Below are 20,871 nucleotides of genomic sequence, written 5' to 3'. Positions count from 1 at the left end.
ACCTGAGCCTGGAAATCTTATTTTTGTTCTAATGCTGGAAAGGTACATATTGAAGTTGACCAAGTATATGTCATTGATCACTGTAAAGTACAGAACAGAGAAATTGAAAGCTGATTAGAAGCTTTGAATGCCATTTAAAGACAAGATTTCAAAGGACCTGTTCAGAATTTGAATGATTTCAGTGCAAATTTTTAAGTCTTTTCACAAATAATAGGAAAAAAAATGATAAAGAAGTATTTAATGGCTGTTCTTATAGGGTAGGGTTTTGCTTATTACTGTGAGCACTATGAGGAGAAGAGGACACAGAGAAGCTCCCTCCTTCAGCAGCACACTGTTGTAGTGCAGCAGTTTGGAACAAAGTCCTGCAGCATCAGGAAATCAGCTCTCTGGCAACTCTGGGCAAATCAGCACCGGCTCACAGGGAGGATTTCTATCCTCTTGTCTCTTACCCAAGAGAAGCACCTAGCTGAGGAACCTTGTCCACATGAGGCCTATGTAGGGTGATCAAAAAGAAATACAAGACATGAACTGTCTGCTGGCAACACACAAAGTTTCTCTTAAACGTGCCTGTTTTTTTCCATTAAGTGAACCTTTACCTTAGGCACCCCAAATAGATGGTCAACGTTTGCTAGTATCCTTATTTATGTACTGTCCTTCTGAAACTAATTCACCTCAATGTTGTGGAGAAACCACCACATTTACCTGTTTGCATTCATTTTCTGCTATCAAGCATGCTTGTTTCTCAGCATGGAAATTTTATGACATTTAACTACTACAGAAATTGCACTTTTAAAAGGAGAAGATACTTTTCTCCATCACAGAGTGGAGAACTCTTCCTTGATGCAATGCTTTCTTTAATAAAATCACACAGCACTACAATATTACTACAAGCTCCACACAATATTCCCACTTCCTGCAATGTAGTAGTGTCAAGAAATCTGGAGTAGGTTGACTCAAAATAGAGCAAGCAGTGACAAATTCTGTACGTGGCTATCAGCTGGGGCTCTCATGCAATGTGTAAGAGTCAGTAGCAGCCATTCACATCATATCGCTAGCAGTAGTAGCAGGAACTGTAGGCTAGTGTGACGTGGTCAGCTCATATTAATGGTGAAGCTACAAATATTGATTAACAGCTAAAGCAGCAAGACATTTTCTATGAACGTTAAATCTGACAGTTGGTAAATCAGATGCCACCATGACATGTTCTGGGTGCAAGTTCCCCAGCTCTGCACATCCAAGACTGATGAGAAGTTTGTCACTGATCCAATCCAACTGACAAGCCTGGGTTTCCTCCCCTAAGCTAACCCTGAAAGAGACACAGGTACATAGCCAGATCTCTGTCCATTAATGGGGACAGGGCATGTACAGGTTATGCATGAGGAGCCTGGAAGTGTTGCTGCTTCAACAGCAATGCAAATTGGACAGCTAATTTCTTGAAGATTCTACATCAAACTCAGCCACATTAAATAAAATGCAAGAAATCCATTGACTGAATTATATTTGCATAAAATGTTAACACAATTGTTGTGAAGTACAATAAGTCAGTAAAACTACCTGTCCCTGAACACTTCACACTCAGGAAAATAACTATATTTCCTAGATAAATTAATTGTTGTGAATTCTTCATCCACCTTAATATATCACTCACCTCATTGTGAGGATTAATTAATGTCAGCAAAGCAATTATGAAGATGAAAAGTGCTATAAGTATTTAGAAAATACACATATCTATTCTGAATAGAATATGAATCACATCAAAATATTTCTTATGTCATCTCAGAAATAGTCTGGTTTTATACATGTTCCAGCTCTTCATAAAGCATGGCTAGTTTTTTCCACTAGAGATGTTCTCCATAGCTTAGGTAGTTAAAACAGAGATTCCTAATGGTACTGTTGTGACAGGATTTCAGTGGGATTTGGATTCCTAAACTTCTTCAGGAACTCAGGTTTACAGGTATTAACAGGCATCAGACTGTTTCTGACTTTGGCAAACAGATGTAGCAAATGACTGAACTAAATGAAGTTAAGCCTCCAATGTGCAGAATTAAATCATGTTTTTTTTAAGAAAGAACTTCAGAGAGAGGCCATGGGTTTCAAAGGAGTGCCTGTATCCTGTTTCTTAAACAGAATTGTTGACAGCAATTTCCTTCAGACTAGTACTAATATTCTGAAATAAATTAATGTGGAAAATAGGAAGATGCATTCTGAACAAAAACGTGATGTGTTAAATAACTATTTTGAGAGAACAGAGAACTTCCCACACTGAAATATATTCCAGGTGTTTTCAACATTTAGAGAGAAAGATGTGCTGATTCGTTTGTTCATTTGTTGAAGGGAGAGAACAAAAATAGAAAAACTTTTTCTAGCACATATAGCCTGAAAATCTGCAACTGTTTATCTTAAGCTATTCAGAAAGTTGATTTTGCATAGAGATAGCTTCAAATTTTATTGCAGGTGTGGTTTCTAAAAATTAAGCAGTTCCATGTTTAAAAATGTTTCAAAGTTTTTTCCCAGATGAAAGCACACTTATCAGACAATCCATAACTTCTAATATGATTGTGATCAAATTATATTTATGATCATTTCAAAGTATATAAAACCATATCCTGCACCCAGTTATGACAGCTGAATTCAAAGTCCCTTGAAAATGTCAGAGGCATTCCCTTGAATTTCAGTGGAATTTGGATTTAGATTTTTGTGCACTTTTTAAAAAAATTATCTTTCATACAAGTTACATCTCTATGTCTGGGATATATGTTTGGATTCATTGATACATAGTAATATAAGTATCATGTTGTTATGTTAAAATGGGAAAGGTCTCTATGTTTGAACAGCTAGGAGAAAGGAATGATTTAGAAATGTCATTTCAGATTTGCAGTGTTACACCCATGCATCTCCACAGCAAGAGATAATAAAAAATTAGCTTGACATTTGAAACACAACTTAATTGCTTGTGAAGATAATATATGTTATGCTAACTTCTACAACCCATGTAGAGAAATCCACATTGACTTCACTTTGGAGATAGGTAGCAACAAACTTTTATGTCATCACTTCTTGGATCTGGCTATTTGTCTGAAACCTGTAAAGGCACCTCAGAATAGCAGCATGAAAAGCAGAAAAAGGGTCAAGAGCAAAAAAGACACAATGGTTTCACTCTGAATGCTAAATCAGATGTGAAAATTTTCTTTCAATTTTATGAATACACCGTAGCACTTATTTTTGTAATTATATGAGAATGATATGTCCCATGGTAAGAATTTTACAAATAAGAAATATAACAAAATTTAGAATTCATGACAGGACACTTTTTGGCCAATACAGTCAGAAATAAATATTGGATTTCAGCAGTCAATTATTTTAAAATATAATCTGCATAATCCACCTGATTGTCTACATCATTACTCTCCAGTTTCACACTGGTATAGGATGGAATGGAAGGAGAAGGCTATTTGCAGTGCCTTGACACAACAGTAATAAAATGGACTCTTACCTGTGAACAATGCTCTCAGGTAGGAATGAAATCCCTGACTGACCCAGTACAGACAGTTATTGATAAATACCTTTAGTCTTTTACTACCTCTATGGAACAGTTCCTGTTTTACATAAAGAGTAAGCAAAAGAAGAATGCACAGTGAAAAATAGCATGCTGTTTACTAAAAGAATGTCATAGTCAGTGACTTTTCACATGTTACTAAAGCTTCATTATCTGCATTTTTTAATTTTATTGTTTTTAACCAGTTCTTAACTTTCTTTTAAGTGAACAAAACCTGGATAACTTCATATTGGAAAACAATGGAGAATAATCCTGAGGTTGACTCTGTAAGGAAGAGAGTATTTTTTTGTGATTATCTGAATACAATGCATGACAAATCACTTGGTAGATATTCAGATAATTTGGTAATGTTCTCCTAGAACTGCAGTACAGGCAGTGAGTTCATATCTCAACATTCTTCATTTTTTGTTCAAATGGGTTGTGCTAAGCATAAATGAAGTCCACTGGCCAGAAAAGCATTTATTGCTCCAGAAGGTCTTTTTATTATTGCCTGCTGTGTCCTTGGGCAGCTCACTTAACCTTTTTGCTCTTCAGACTTTTATTCTGTACACTGTTGCTAGAAATTCTTTCTTCTTAGAAGAAGTCTGATGTTTCATAACTAGTGTTTGAAAAATGTTTTAAGAATTGAGAGCTGCTAGTAGGGATGGAGCAACAGGTTTAGCAATAACAGAAAAAGGAAATGAAAGCTGTTTATGTAACAAAAGAGTTCTAGGTGATTTTGGTCATGTAAAGCTGTATTATCCAATAGTTTAGATTACATGTGGCTGATAATCAGAATTTTACACTTGTATGAGGCAGCCAATTTTTTATTTCTTGCTTGTTCCTTAAAAGATTAAATTTGAGCACTTAAAGTAAAAGCCAATACTCTAGCTGAGAAATTACAATTTTTATTCTAGAACAGTAAATTTACACTAAGTTACATTTAAGTTTCCATAACAATAAAGTATATATTTAAAAAATTATATATGCTGAGCTGGCTCTGTTTTTTAAATTTTGATCTGTGTTTGCAATGGTCTTTTCTAGTAAAATGCATAAGAATGCTACAGCCCTGCCTGTATAAGTACCCCTGTACATTAGATATACCCTGGTGTGAACAAATTAGAAAGAACAAAGGATAACAAACTATACTACACTGATAAACTGCTAGAAGATTACACTTATATATTCAGTGTAACATGAAACTTCAGGAATGTTTAGAGGAGCCAGTATGAACTTTCACAGTATGATTTAATAAAATTGCAATATATGAATATACAAACTACTGGAAGAGTCATTACTTTCATTAAGAATATTACAGTGAATAAATTAACCTAAAACAATAAAACCTGAGCACCAGATATATGTAAGTCATTTACATCTTGTAGTAGACTCATTTGGTGTAGAAAAGAATGAATGTGTTGTGGTGGAGGTTTCATTAGCACTTGCATTTCAATTGACTTAGAAGCACACCATAAGAATACAAAGGCAATAAATATCATCTATAAACAAGAATACTGTAAAAGGCTGGGGTTTTTTTGTGTTTTTGTTTTTTTAAACAAGATGTTCTGTGCCATTGCACTTTAATAGTCATCTTGCATTTTCAGTATGAAAAAAGTTAAAAAAGCCTGTAATGGTGTCGTCAATGGAACCGTTGTTCATGCTTTATAAGACTGTTTTACAAAACTCTGAACTAACCCTCTGAATGTCTTGTTATGTGATGAGACAAGCTCAAGAATTTAGAAAGCAGATTTTGCCATGTTCTGTTAAAGTCGCAGAAAACTGTGCCTCTGCTACAGAATTTTTATCCATGTTTCCTAAGCATTTTACACAGTCTAACTGAAATAGTTCAGGGGTCAAATTGTTTATGAAAGTTGTCATTTACTGACACCAAGAGACATTTTAGCCTGTTTTCTTTATCATTTTGTTAGTGCCTGGGTAACATGATTATAAGGAGTTTCTTGATCTCATTCTCTCCCGGACAAGAATACTAAAAGGATTTCCTCACACCTAATCAGGTGGCTGTACTATTTTACACACTGTGATTTCTACCAATAAAAGTCAATACAGACTGAGCTCTCAGTTTGAATTATTTGTATATTATTCTGCATCAAAGATGGTTGAGGAACTTGGATAATGTTGTGCCTGTGGTTGGTGTTCATCGCCTGTGATCTACTGCTCTTGTGTGAGTATGTCTGGCATACTATGCATCACAGCAATACATGATGAACTGTTTCTAAAGCAGAAATATGCAAGATACCATACTATACAATCACATAGCCTCAACTAGTTTCTGCCATCATATCTGTATGAATGTCTATCTGCATCTCAAGAGGATAATTATTTCTATGACATTTTCATTAAAATGGCTAACCAGTTCAATAACTATACAAATATTTCTACTTTTTCATACTCAAAAAGGCATACAACCATTTCAAGTCAAAACAGTCATCCTTTGAGCCCAAAATTATACTTGAAAAAGGGATAGTAACACTTGTTATAGAGAAATTGTGTAAAAGCAGTGTAAGAACCTCAGAATGATAATTCCTTTGACATATCCACATATTTTGCAGACTTCATAAGTAATAGCACCTTCATGTCTACATGTAATAGTCCATGACTGGTCCTTATTTCCCTTTAATATTATTGTTCTTTTGTCAAACATCCTTTGATAAAGTATTCAAAACTTAATGAAGTATCTTATGGCAAGTATTTTCTCAAATACCCCACTATGTCATGTCTCTTTTTCCAGTTGATTTCTAATCTACTTCATCATTCCTTATATGGAGGTCATTCAATAACTCTAAATACACAGATTGCACTTCCCTGTAACTTATCAACTCTAATTATCTTGCTTTTGAGTGGTGATTGACTGAAATGGTGCATAATATTCATTATAGTAACCCATCACTACTTTTCTCGAGTACAAGGACTTCTGTTCTATTCTCTGTAGTTTTCTTTATAAACTCTAATTGTCTGGAGGAACAATTCAGATGCACTCAAAGATTTCTTCAGAAACAAAGAAGTTACAATCCACCATCATTCATGTATGCTCAAGACACTGTTTCCCTAGGGAGATTGTTCTGCATTTATTTAAAAAAAAAAATAAAATAAACCCCCATAATGCCACCCAGGCGTTCACAAGATCTTCATCTTTTAACTGTTAGAGTTGTACACCTGAAGTAACTGCATTACCAGCAAATTTGTCCTTATCCATTTCCTTTTTTATAGATCACTTATGAATATAGTTAATACAACTCGATCCAGAACATTTCTCTTTGGGATTCCTCTAGTATCTTCCTTTCTCCAAAGCAAATGAAAATTCCCTTTCCTATATTTTTTTAATCCCTTGGAACACTCTTTTTGCTCCATGGCTGGTTAAGATTTCTTGCTAAGACACACACAGAAAGATTCCTCAGTATGAGTAAAATCAAAGACTCTATCACAAGTTTTTTAATTCTTCAAAGAATTATAGTAGATTAATAAATATTTTTTCCCTCTAGAAAAGACATCTCATTCTTTATCACTATATGAGGTGTCTGCTCAACCTATTTTTTATGTAATTTCAACCAATTTGCCTGTTACAAACTTCAGGCCTACGAGCTGGCAGTTCTCTAAATTTTACTGTGAAAACTTCTAGTGTGTTACTGTGTTTACAACCTTGCTTGTCTTCTAGTGCAAAAGCTGATTCAGTAGACAAATTACAAACTATGACTCATATTTTAGCAGCTTTCATAGGGTGATTTCTTTAGAACTTTTGGCCAAAAAATATCTAGTCATGGACATATTAATACTGGTTTCATCAATTCTTTCTAAAACTTTAAATAATGGCACCACAAGCTGAGATAGTTCATCTGTCCTTCCCCTTTGGAAAATAGGTCTAGATTGCCACAAGTTCCTCTAAAGTGAGCACTGAGTCACATAATTCATTCTGGTTTACTGTAGTGTCCTCATCCTCCTTGAGAATTCATTTTAGATCTCGATCTGTATACAAGTTCTACAGATGCACTGGCAGGCTACAAGCTTTTTTTTTTTTCTGTGTCTGAAAAAGATCTAAGGAAGCTGGTTCTCAAAATCTTTTTGCTTTGCCTTGTTATTGTTTATAACCATCTTTTCTATTTAATTTGATTTCTGCTAGCCACAACTACTTCTTTTACATTTTATAGTCTCTGGCACTTTTCTGTAATCTCTCATGGCTTTGGACCAGTTATATATGTATATACATATACACACACACACACACTTGACTGAAAGACAATATGTACCATGATATAAGACAAAATTAATACTCCAGATATTTTTTTTAATCCTTTTAGTTATTTTTTTTTTCTAAATTGCATGACATGTCACAAAGTCATCTGAATTCCAGGATAAAGGGGCTGAAACTGTATAAAAATCACTTCAAAGTCTTGTCATATTGTCTCAGGTTTGAAATGTTGAGATTTTACTTATCACTGTACATGATTTTTCAATAATCCTTCTCACAATATTAAGCAACTGCAAATCAGACTATTTGAGTATAGCACCAAAAATTTTGCAGGAGAGCATCATACCTCATTTACATTTTTGTAAACTAATGCTACGATGCCTATGAGATTAACTTTAGCTGTTTATAAGAACGTCACTCCTTTCCAAGCAAAAACTAGGTACGGCTGACCACTTTCAGGTAATCAGTTGCCACTTTTAAGAGTGGATGAGGAAAAGTACACACCTTTCCTATTAGAGAAAAGAGAGACACATTACATTTGTCATGGAGATACAGCTTTGACTTTTCTTAGTCTTCTGGAAATTGTTCTAATTTATCAAAGTTACCGGGCTTTTAAAACATGTAACCTATAGAGTGAATTTGCAATTAGAAATCCGGCAGTACTCTACTGCTAACACACATGTATGCTGGAAAGATGTATGTGCAGTATATGATGTGTTTCACTAAAAAGAGAATGAGATATATTTGTCTGTGCTGAATAAAGAAGATAAGCCTGGTAAGGAAATTTCCTTCCCTGAGTTTAATAAAGGAATCTTTCAGAGTGTGCAAAAATCTCACAACTAAGCACTGTCATGAAAACACCAAAAGATTTTAGTCTTTCATAGCTGGACCCAAAGAACTTCTTACCATAGATGCTCACCATGGCCTCATGCATTTACCCACAGCATTCCAAAATCTAGTCCCCTTTGAAGTGTCATTTTTCCTACAATAAGCCTGTCTGCTGCTCAGTATGAGTACTGGCTATACCTACACATTCTAGGGAAGATTTGCTCACTCAGTTTAAAAAAAGGGTGAAAGATACAGTATCTCTACTATCCATGGTTGCCAGTTAATAGAAAAATGTAAGGGTTACAACAAAGGTAGTCATGTATATTATTCAGAGATAATATGAACATAGTTCCTTTTTCTTTTTACTTTCTGTATAAAGAAATGCCATTTAGCAGTCCCAGGTGGTAAACAGTCAAAATCACTCATTCCAAATCTATTAAGGTCACACTCTGTTACATTGTTATAGTTACTATCCTTGATACCACAAAAAAGTAGTTTGAGCACAGATGTACAGCTGTGTCATCTGGAAAATCGTTTTGAAACATTTTTGAAAATCTTTGTGAGTTTGGGTTTTGGAAGTTGCTTTTTTTTTTTTTTTAACATTCAATTATTAGAACAGGTTAGCAAGCTGGTAATATTTAGGGAGAATTTTAGGTAGTCCTCTGTTTCACCTCACATATCATTAATGCATTGCTTTATCTCCAGATGTCCAGACTTCTTTCTATTTCAATCACTTTCAAGCGGAGTTTAAAGAAATTCATTTAAAAGGACAAACTTAATGTAAAAATGTTATTTTCTAGGTTTTATAGCTCTTAAGTATTTAAAAATGTTAAGTATATACAGGCATATCGTCCACTATAGTGTATAATATACACATACATAGAGTGTGAGAATGACAACTGCATCCCTTGTACTAATGGCTTTGAGAAGGATCTGATGGTCTGATGTCAGTCCTGGATACCACATAACCATACAATCATACTTTGTCAGCTCTAGTGTGTGTCCTGAAAATTTTTCAATTAACAAGAAAGTACAGAAAATAGATAACGTGTTCTGTTAGAGATACAGATAATCAGCCTGCAAATCATTGTCCTGAAACTAAGAACCAGCCCAGGGATAACAGGGAAAGGTCATTAAACTGTAAAAGTGTAAGTGGTGTCAACTCAAGAACATTTGTCAGTTTAAATTACTGCATTCGTGGAAAAGTCTTTTTGCTTTGTTGTAGGACATACAAGTAGGAATCCTAACCAGTGAATCCATGGATGTGAAGGATATGAATTTCACTTTATGCATCCCATCAGTTGTTACATAATTATTATATACTTATAAATGTTGCCTAGGTTTACCTCTTCTAGAATTAAAAAGTATGATATGGTGAAATGAGATATCAAGCTTTCAGAAAGTGAATAGAAACTATAAGGCTCTAATCCAGCTTCAAATCCTTTAATGAGACCCACTTCTAAATCCAATAAATGGGATCATATAAAGTACAGATTGAAATTAAATTGAAGCATTTAGAAAACTCTTTTCTTTGAATTCATGATTTCTCCTCCCGATAGAGGAGTTTATAACAGAATCCCAAAGCTCTCATTTATTTAGGTTGCATGGGCAGTCTGGGACAGGCACTTTCTAGAACAAGAATATAGAATTACCATCTAGTCTGGGACTCGTCATCTGGGGTGGCCCATTAGTGTCATATGAGTTCTGCAGAGACAGATGGATACAGACACGAACATACAGTCTAGAGAGTCTCCAATTCTTATATATTAATAGTTTGGCACTGTGACATAGGAATCTAATTTATCAGCCATTTTTACAACTTTTTAGATCATTTTACCCCATTGTCACACTACATCATGAGCACCTTTCTGTTGATCAGGATAGCTAAAGCTTATATGGTTCTGATATTTTGGTTTATTTAGTAAACGAAATAATTTATTCATCTGCCTTATAGATTTCTCCTTTTCTTGTGTGTTCGAGAGTTAATTTAAAAAGCTTTTGCAGGTACTATATCTAGTAGTCAAAAGTTTATGATTGCCATCAAACAATTTCATAACTAAGATGCAGGGAAGATATGACATGATTTTTGAATCAAATAACAGAGATGAATCAAGTAGTAAAAAATGTCAGCTGAAAATTTTTCAGCTTGGGAGTCTTGATAGAGTTTGTGTTAGATCTGCATATGCTTTTGTCACATTTTTTGAGTTTTTTTCATTAACAGTGCAAGTATATACATTTTATTTCAAAATTTGAGCTATATTTAACCACAGATTTTTTGTCATTTAATTCAAGCTTAAAAGTTCATAAAATAATATGTGATTTTCAAAGATACTTGGTTTCTTTGTGTTATGTACTATACTGCAATTTTGACTGTTTCACTTTCTGTACTTCAATTGATTCAAAATACAAATTAAAAGCAGCAAAAAGATTATGTACTTCCAAAACCAATATTTTGATAAATTTTGATTGAACCAAAACATTCTGGAGCTCCTATTAAAAGTAAAAAATTTTACCTTGGATTTGATTTCCATTGGCTTCTTTAGAAAATTAATTTGCTTTTGCCAAATCTTTATCTAATCTTGTCAGTAGGATTCCCATTCATAGTGAATATTAATGCAATTTTATCTCCTAAGAAAGATTACTTTATAAATATTTAACTTTTTTTTATAGCCTAGTATAATTTTACTGACCAAAACACATGGTAGAAGACAGATTTCTAATTGATAGAGAATGTCTTAAGCCAAAATCCATTGAAAGACTCATATGAACTTCAGAGGAGCCCTTTAACACATTAAATACCTATTTTTGACCTCCATATCTGCTGGCAGTAAATGTGTATTAAGCATTAAAATTCATCTAAAAAGCAGACAGATATATTGCCTGGATCAAAAGAGTACATTTTGCTCTGTGACCATTTCCACAGCACCCTTCTCTTTTCCTACATGCTGTTCGGGATAGGCAACATCAATACTTTATGCCTTTTATTACTCTTCCTTTTTTTGTGCTTTTTCCCATCGAGTAGAAGCCTTTTAAAATGTCCAGAGCAGATCTCTCATGTCGCTTATCTCCCAGGACTGAAGAAGACATGCACACTGGACAAATCCCTGGTGCTTTTAATCTTCTGGTAGGCTTGTATCTGAAGTCCAGATGGCTTGACAAGAAAGAAATAAGAATATTAGCATGAAGCTGGGAAATATGCCTTGACCATGAACCCTCCTAGGCGACACAGCTATTGGTGTATCCTTATGAACTTTCTTTCCCTGTCTGATCCTACAATCCACACTGGCCGGTGGGCACCCATTATGAGTCTTACAGTCAGTGAATGAGATTTAACCAGCCTGCATTGGACTGAGTTAGATACCAAGGGATATTGTGAAATGCTTTGTATTGCTTTCACTTTGGAGACTTGAAAACAAGACCTTTTTTAAGATTCTGTTGTTTCCCTGCTTACAAAATACTGCAAATCTTCTGCTACTGCTATAGTTTCAATCGCCTGCTGCAATTTGCCATTTGTGACAAAGTTCAATAAATAGAAAGTGTAAAGTGCATCAGAATTATATTTAAGGATCCTCTTCATCTGCAGAGGACCTGCTTATTAGCAATATTGCACACTTAGCTCCAAGAGTTCTGATTATAATCAATAACTAATCAGAAAGTAACTTAGATAAATGAAGTCCTGAATAATATACAACTGAGTCATAACTTCCCCAAGTACATAAATACTAACCCTTTTATTGAAAAAATATGCAGTTAGCACTTTTTCTTTTTATTGTGGCATCTGTTTCAGAAACAGATTTTAAAAGAGAATTTGCAGCAGCGGTCTCTGTTTTCAAGAGATCTGTATCTACTTTAATCAGAAAAGTTGGATAAATGCCCTATGAAAGGCACAGTGCAGGGGAGAACATGAAGATGGAGCTGATTGGAATGGTGGGTCGAGAGGCAGGAAGACCTTCTAAATAGTCAACCTCTCTGAAGTGGACAAAAATGAAGCTGAAATCCATCTGCAGAACATGCAAAATAACACTTGTCTCAGCTCTGAAACTCAAACACTGTGGGAGAAAGTGTGGTGAATAGAGTTATTTATGGATGTCTAGGGATGAAAGCTTTGCCTATAAAGAAAACCCACAGACATTCCAGTGAGGTAAGTACCAACAGTGTAATAAGATTTAATGTGACCATCAAAAGAGAAATAAAATGGAAAACTTTTGATCGTACTTTCTATAGTGAGGGCAAACTGCAGAAATGACCTTTACTGCTAATGCCAAAACATTGAGCCAAATTCACTCCTGGTGTGACAATGTTGAATTCCAGTAAGTTACACCAGAGATGACCTTGGTCCATTTTATTTATGTATCTTATCTATAAGCACCCAACAGTAGCCAGACCATATTGGGTTTGAAGCAGTAACATTTAACAGCCCAGAGGTGAATTAAGAAAAAATAACAGCCAATTTTACTGACAACTTAATTCAACTTAGGTTTAATTGAAATGGCAACAATAAACTGGAAGTAATTCCTGCTCAGGAAATGGCTTCACTATCCACCCAAAACACAATAGCACAAATGAGATATTTCACTACCAGAAAACAAAGCAAAACAGAACCTTCCTAGTTTCTTATGAGTATCCTGAAGGTAAAATTCTAGTACCTTAGACCCTCTGAATGCTGTCTGCTTTATGCTTTCAGCTCTCCCATGGACAGCTTTTATGTCATCTATTGGATGTGTACTAGCATTAGGTAGTACTATTTATAAAAAGATACACGGGTAGTATTAGGATCATTTTAACAGTCCTGGCATATTCTGGACTTCCCAGCTAGTGCTAGGAAGTAAACAATGTAGAAAACTACTTTATTTGAGCAGAGTTTAAAGTTATGTGCATGGTATGTCGTCCTGCACAGTCAGAAGAGTCTGCATTACATGTGTACTGAGTCCAGACTGCAAAGGTTCTGTTAATCCATTATGTCAGAGCTGCCAAGCGTATTCAGCTTACTCCGTACTAGTTATGTGACATGTGGACCTAGCTTACAGGCAGCTTCGTGTCTCCTTTTTCAATCTGGAGTCATGTGAACCAAAGTCTAGTGAACACCCAGAACAAAAAAGCAACTAATCATCAATCAACTAAAAAAAAATACTTGAAGTGCCTTTTTTTTCCTTACTACAGGAAAAACATTAACCCTAAAGTAATGGAAAAATCCTCTTTTAAATTTATACTTCTTGGCTTTTTTTCCTTGCACTTTTAGTTGGGTACATCTTTTTTGTTCCCTGTTCTGATCTTATAGAGCTTCTGTAAGATTTTATGTGGTTATTTTTCACGTACAGACAGAGCAGGAACCGCTCATTGTATGAGACTGGGAAGCCATCAGGAAAGGAAGTAGTGTCATTCCCTTCACATATTATAAAATCTTTGTTGTCACCAGTGTGTACCCCTTACATAACACAGAACTCTTGTTTGGCTTTTATCAATAACTTTCATAGTAGGAGAGATGAAAAGCTGCATTGATTCACCAAAATATCAAGAAGACATATGAGGCTTAGCTCATGTGGTCCAAACTAACAGTAAAGTACCAGTAGCAGTGCACCTGTGGTAACTACTCAGCCATTCTTCCCCTACATTGATGCAAAAAAAGAGACTTACAAGATGGAGTAGGGCAACAGACTGTAGTTCACATAAGTATACCATAGTGCTTTACAGGGTTATTCCCAGGCTGAGTTGTTTCATCGAGAACAGATAATTGCTACAGTAATAGCAGTGTATGACTCGGGGCAGTGACAAATTAAAAACAAAATAGCTACAGTCATGGACAGAGTTGATCAGAATATTGCATTTTCTTTTTAGTCAAAGTTCTAACTTTTCAAACAAATATTTCACTTCAACTGAGAACGAAAACTGGTTTTGATAGTTTTCTGTTCAAAGTGAACAGTTAGGATTTTTTTGTTTGTTTGTTTTTAAATTCAGTCAAACTGATTCTGCTTTATTTTTTCCTCAAAACAAAAAGCCTGGGCCACTGAATGGGCCATGGTCCCTGGTTGACCAGGAGTTAAAGCAGTCTCCTAGAGTTGTGGGAATCCTCCACTGGGGAGTCATAGGACTTAGTAGCAGCTCCCAGTACTCTCACTTAGACACAATTTCCACGTCCTCAGTATTAGGGCAAGGTGCTGGATAGCAAACCAAACCACAGCTTTCTGGGACCAAGTGACTAAAAAGCAGGCACGCAGCCTAGAAACCCCAACCATCCCTGCTTCAGACTGCCCAAACTTCCCAGTCCTTCCTTCAGCAGGTCTCAGGCTGCTGTTCTGTAGGCAGTCAGACACTAAAGGGAGCCCACAGAATAAAGCTACTCTAGCCCTGTGTGCTCGATGCCACAGGGACCAGGAAAATAATGGGGAAAAAAAAAGAAAAACATGCAGGATACTGCAAAGATTGGGTTACTGAGAGTTCACTGAAAGGTTTCCATAAGGTACTTTGACTTGATCAAATGTATACCTTCTTACTCCAGAATAGACCTTTTTTAATGTTTCATTTTAAAAAATCCCAGTAAGTGTGACATATCACTGATTTCAAAGGACTGCATTCACAAGAAATATATCTCAATTGAATTTGTTTACAAGAAACCCCAAATAGGACTGGTTTTTAGCAAAGGTGGATTCATTACTCTTACAGTACTGGATCCCAATGTCTTATGCAGGCAGCCTCCTCCAAATTCATTAAACACTTTAATAAAATATGAGTTCTGTATTTGTTCTGCCCTTCTTATACTATTATACTATCATTCTTAAAGGAAATAGTATTTCCAGAATTTCTACAATCAGAAGAGAGGGGCTCTGAGCTCCTAAGGATCTTTGTTTACTTTTTAGCTACCTCCAGTGCTCTGCTCTTGATCCACCACCCATCACTCTCAACCTGTGATCCTCCTTCTCCTTGCATTTTATGATGGGAAGTCTTGTCACCTACTCAAGAGCACACACATCAAATGGATACTTAAGACAAAGCACATGTGAGTAACTGTTTCAGGGACATGTAAGTAGCAGGACAGAATGGAAAACTGATATTTCTGAAATTGGTTTTCTGGATACTGCATTTACTGATATGTAAAACACAAAGGCCTGAGAAATGACAACACAAACTCTGCTCCCTATTGTTTTGTCTCATTCAACAAAGACATGTATATGAAAAAGCTCAGTGATCTATTTGCCTTTCTAGTGAGAATGTAACAAAGATGCATTAGAGTTCATTACAACAGCATTTTTTTGTGATAAAAAAGTGCACCAATAAAACAGGTCCAAACTATTTATAAAAGAAAAATTCTAATAATTTCTATTTGTTGAATAGTAAAAAGTAAAAGCAGAAGTAGAAGTAAAATGTAAAGGAAAAATATACTTTTAATCTTGTGACCACTATGAAGTTCATAATAAAGCTCATCTAGAATTATCACATCATAAATCAAAACTCATTTGGGGGCTTCTTCTTTGCTTTTATTTATGTCTAAAATTATTTAAGTCCTTTTGGACTGGACAGGTATCTTTTCAAACACGCAGAGAGTGTAAAATGTTACCAAGCAGAGCAGTAAAACAAAGCTCAGTAATGTGAAATGTCCCATTCACTTCAGGAAAGAGTTAGCGCTGTAACCTGGAGGTGACAATATAAATACCAGCAGTGTTAACTGTTCCATTTTTAACTTCTTCATGCTAATCTCACTGGTAATTATATTATTTCATAAAAATATATTCTCTACTCCCTCTCTTTACTGGTAAATACCCCAATTGTTGCCCCACAACATGAGAAGTCTGTTGGAATTTGGAGTCAGCTCTGGCATTCACAGTTACTAGGCAAAGTTTATCTATCAATCGTACAAAAATTTCTGAAATGTGGAAAACTGATAATGTAGTCACAGAGTCAAGTCGATTGTTTGCTATAAAATATATGCCACAGGGCTACTCTGTTTTATATTTTCATATTTCGTTCTGCAGAGCCATCCAGTGTAAAGTTAAAAGAAGTTGTCAACAGATGCTAAGGTGCTGGCAAAGATTAACACAGAATCCAGGAATCACATAGGAGGCCATAAGCTTTCTTTATACTTTATTCCCAGGATAGTTTGTGAAACATTTCTAACCATATTTTGAATGAAAGCTTCTCTGGCCTTGACAAACACACGATTAGTATTCATATGTGAATTTTTCAGTGGGGCCATTTCAGGCAATTGCACGGGAACAGAAAGTTACACATAAAAATGAGGAGATCTCCCATAAAAGAATGTATGATAAAGGAGAGTTGTGTGAAGAGTTTCTCATATAAAGGACTAAGAATATCCTGTCCACTTTTGAAAACTGGTAAAGGAGGAAAAGTCACCTTTGTAAGAGTGATTAGCACAGAATTAGAAAGACATACGATAAGAAAATAGAAAAGATGTTAAACAACTACTTAAGCACAGCCTGTACAACTGAAGTCAATAAACATTTACCTAAATCAGTAATTAGATTTACCAGGACGAAAGAGAAGAAACTAGAAAGTAACTTGATAACAGAGTTAATGATTATTAAAAAGCTTGAAACTTGCACAGTTCTAGCACTCTAAGATCAGAGTGCATACATTCAAGTCCAAGATCACTTAAAAGAGTTAGAAAACAAATTAGAGTAATTTAGTGGATATTTTTATGAGTTTATTAAGCCCAAGAGAAAACATTAAAGTCTGGAATATAGACAGCATCATTACTTACAGAAGAGCAGCGATACACTAATGAATTTTCACATGCCTTAACCCTAGCCAAATTTGTTGTAACAGATCACATAAAATAACTTTCATTTATGCAAATTAATTTCATATGAAAATCTAAGTATTCAGTATGGTTAGAAACAGGAGAATGTGCACTTCCAGTTGATATGCATCAAAGCATTCTTGTGACTAGCAAGTCAGGCTCAGTTTTCACTGCAAAGGGCTTGAGAAGGGCTGTTAGAGAGAAAATGACAGCTACTGACTACCGTTGAACTAAAACTGGTTCTAGTGTTGATGTAAATTAGCTAGTTGAGCTAACATCACTCACATCAGTAGTAATCAAGTAACCAAGGAGTTAGGTTCTACTGTGTTAGTAGTATAAGAAACACAGAACTTCACAGATTTATTGGCTCACATAGGCTTTCCCACACTCCTTCGTCCTTCACATCTGTGGCATGGTTTGGGTGAAGGCAGAGAAAGTAGAGCAAGACAGTGTCTTATGGGAGCTCTACATCAAGAGGGAATGTCCCTGTACAGGAGCAATTCTTAACTTTTTATTTATTATACTAGTAGAATCTGCTCATTTCAAAGTATCTGATATCATCTGGTACACAAATGTTTGGAATTAATCAACATGACAGTTTTCACAAGGGCAGATGTAAATTGTAACATGTTTAACACAAATTTAGCAGTGGTATTTTCTTTTGTTCATTTTTTACCCAAATTTTCAGAATAAAACTTGCATGGGACTACAAACAACTTTTCCTATCAGTGACCAAGAGCTAGTCAGTGGCATTTTTAGCATCTCTACACTACAAAGTACAAAAATATGAATTAGATTTTCACGGACTTGCTCAGACTTGCAGGAGCAGAGTAGCTGCAACAGCACAGAGTTCAGCTGAAGTGAAGCCTAATCTACTGAAAAACTGCCTGAGAAGAAGGGTAATTTAGCCTCTCTGGTGCTCCCTGTTACCATGCCTAGACAGCTCACAGTACCATGTTAATTAACTTAAAAATGGCTCACTAGAGGTGTCTCTGTACTGTATTTTTCAGGAGCAGCATACCAGTAGCAATATGCAAAAACAGTTTGTTGAATAAAAATGGACATACACAGTCACTTGAGATAGTCTTGTACTTATGCTAAATGAGCATCCTAAAAAAGGACAAATCATACATCTTCCTGATGTGAATTCTAATTAGATGTTAAAGAAGGAGTGTAGGTAAAACCTCACTGTGTTTAAAATTCATGTGTATGCAGAAATATTAGTTTGGTATGAGCTATGCAACTATACATAGAGAGAAGCACATCACTTTTCCTATACTTTCTGCTCTCTTCACTAAAAGCCTGGATTGTGAGATTGAAGAGAAAACAGCAGCCAAATTTTCTATGGTTATGTTTGTTATATATGTAGATGTTTTGCCCTAGTGAAATAAAGAATCGGTTACCACAGAGTAGAGATAGAAACCAGGAATGATATAAAATGCACCGGAAACCTATGGAAGACTGACTCTATAATTGATGTGACAGAGATCAAAACTGAAAGCCATTTTCTACTCCAGTGCCCAAAATACAAAAAGCAGAAGAAAGATACTTCCTCAAAATATCAGAAATAATAAGAGCTCTCGTACAAAAAAAAAAAAAAAAAAGGGTGTAAGAGAATTAAGCTTAGCTTTAGGAAAAGCACAGATGGTGTAGAAAGAAATGAAATGCATTGCAAACAGCTCTGGGTCTGGAAATAAATAGTGATTCCAAATATATGTGTCAAAAAGTAGTACATCTTTTCTTGAAATTCATCTTATTCAGTTGTTGATTTGTTTGTATGCTTGCTGATTGTTCTGTTTCAGTATGTCAAGCATCCACACATGGAAGTATAATGAATTATAATCAAGGTGAAGAGACTGCAAATAAATTACCTTAAATACATTAAAAATGAATCTTCAATTAAAGCAAAATACCTAAGCATGTGTAATGCTAATGGTTTCTGTATCTACACATGTACTTGAGTGATTTCCTGAGAACTGCTTTTCTTCAGTAGACATAGGTACTATAATTTGGTTCTGTCTTTGTGATTCATCAGAAGTGATTATCAGGTGTTCACTGCAGTTTGCAGCGGCTTAAGCTTTGTTCCTGAATTTTGCTGTTAAATCTCAGATATATATTTCGTATTACAGACTACTATCTTATAAAGTTTATTTGTAAATATTTTATATCTAATATGGAAAGATGTTTAAGCTGTCAAGTTGAGATTATGATACTAATATTATATGTAGGGTTTTTATTATAAAAAACTTACATTTTGTGGAACTCATTGTGTAAAAAATATATGGTTGGGCAGCTAGATTAAGTAGATAAGAATATACCTTACTCTGCACATGTATTGTAACTGAACTACTTTATGCAAACAAAAAAGTAATTTAACATATTCTGGCATATATGAACATGGGAAATTAAATACAAAGTCTCTAAAGATTTGAAAAATATGGTATTAATCGGAAGAAGGGACAAGAAACTATGTAGAAGCATCTAGAGGAACAAAGCTAGTTTATTTTTTATCCTCTGTAAGGTCTACTATATTTCATTGTTCAAGATAGTCTGTCCATAAAGTAGAACAATAGTTAATAAGGATGGATGTATCACCTAAGCGCATCAGAAATGGCTACAGCAAGAAAAGAATTGTGATGCATGTGGAGGATTCTTTTTTGTTCAGCTCTGTCTTCTATGACTGTCTTTGAAATGGAGAAAAGTGCTGTGTGTCTACATTCTACATTTGCTAAAATGACATTAGAGAAACAAGTGTTAAACAGATTTCAATATTTAGATTTTATAGCTTCTTTCTTTTGCAAAGGAAATACTTCCTTAAATGCTGCAGAAAATAAATCCTTTAGAAGAGAGAGAATTAGGTTTAGTTATAATGAAGATGAGCTAACACAGACAAGAAAACTATTTTATAAAGGGATAGAGATTTACTTACAAAGAGATTTAGGCAATGGCATTAGTGACTTCGACGGTCAAAGGGTATGTGTTATTATGAGTACGAGATGGCAAAAAGTGATCCACATATGAATATCATGTCTTTTTGTTCTTTGGAGAAAGCAAAATATAGCGTTTTAATATTGAAATAGTTTTCTCAGTGTTGTTTCTATGCACTCTACAACATAAAAGAATAGACAATTTGGTACTTGTTACAGGTGTTTAGTTTGATATTCACTAAAAATAAACATCCTGAACAAGATTGTGTTTTTATCTGAGAACAGCACATTTGAAAAGGAGTGGGAAGCTAACCATTTCAAAGTGTTTCAGGACAGTAGTAGGAGGCTTATCAGTTAGATTATTTGTTTATTTGTTTTAACGATGTAAAGAAACCTTTCTGTTAGAAAGAATACAAGAAAAGAGTAAATACAGGAAATAAGAGTTATATAGATTCTTATACTCTTAAATAACAGGAAACAAAATCTATATAGGTTGTTATACTCAAATGCTAGAAGAATATATTTTTTTAAAAGCATCTTAGAATCTGAAAAGTATTTATCTTGTGGAAATATGCAGTCAAACTTCCGGTCTGTCATTCACTTCTGGAGAGAACGAGATTACATT

Source organism: Columba livia, chromosome 2 (assembly GCF_036013475.1).
Source record: "Columba livia isolate bColLiv1 breed racing homer chromosome 2, bColLiv1.pat.W.v2, whole genome shotgun sequence".
NCBI classification, from domain to species: Eukaryota; Metazoa; Chordata; class Aves; order Columbiformes; family Columbidae; genus Columba; species Columba livia.
Note: the sequence above shows the minus strand (reverse complement) of the source record.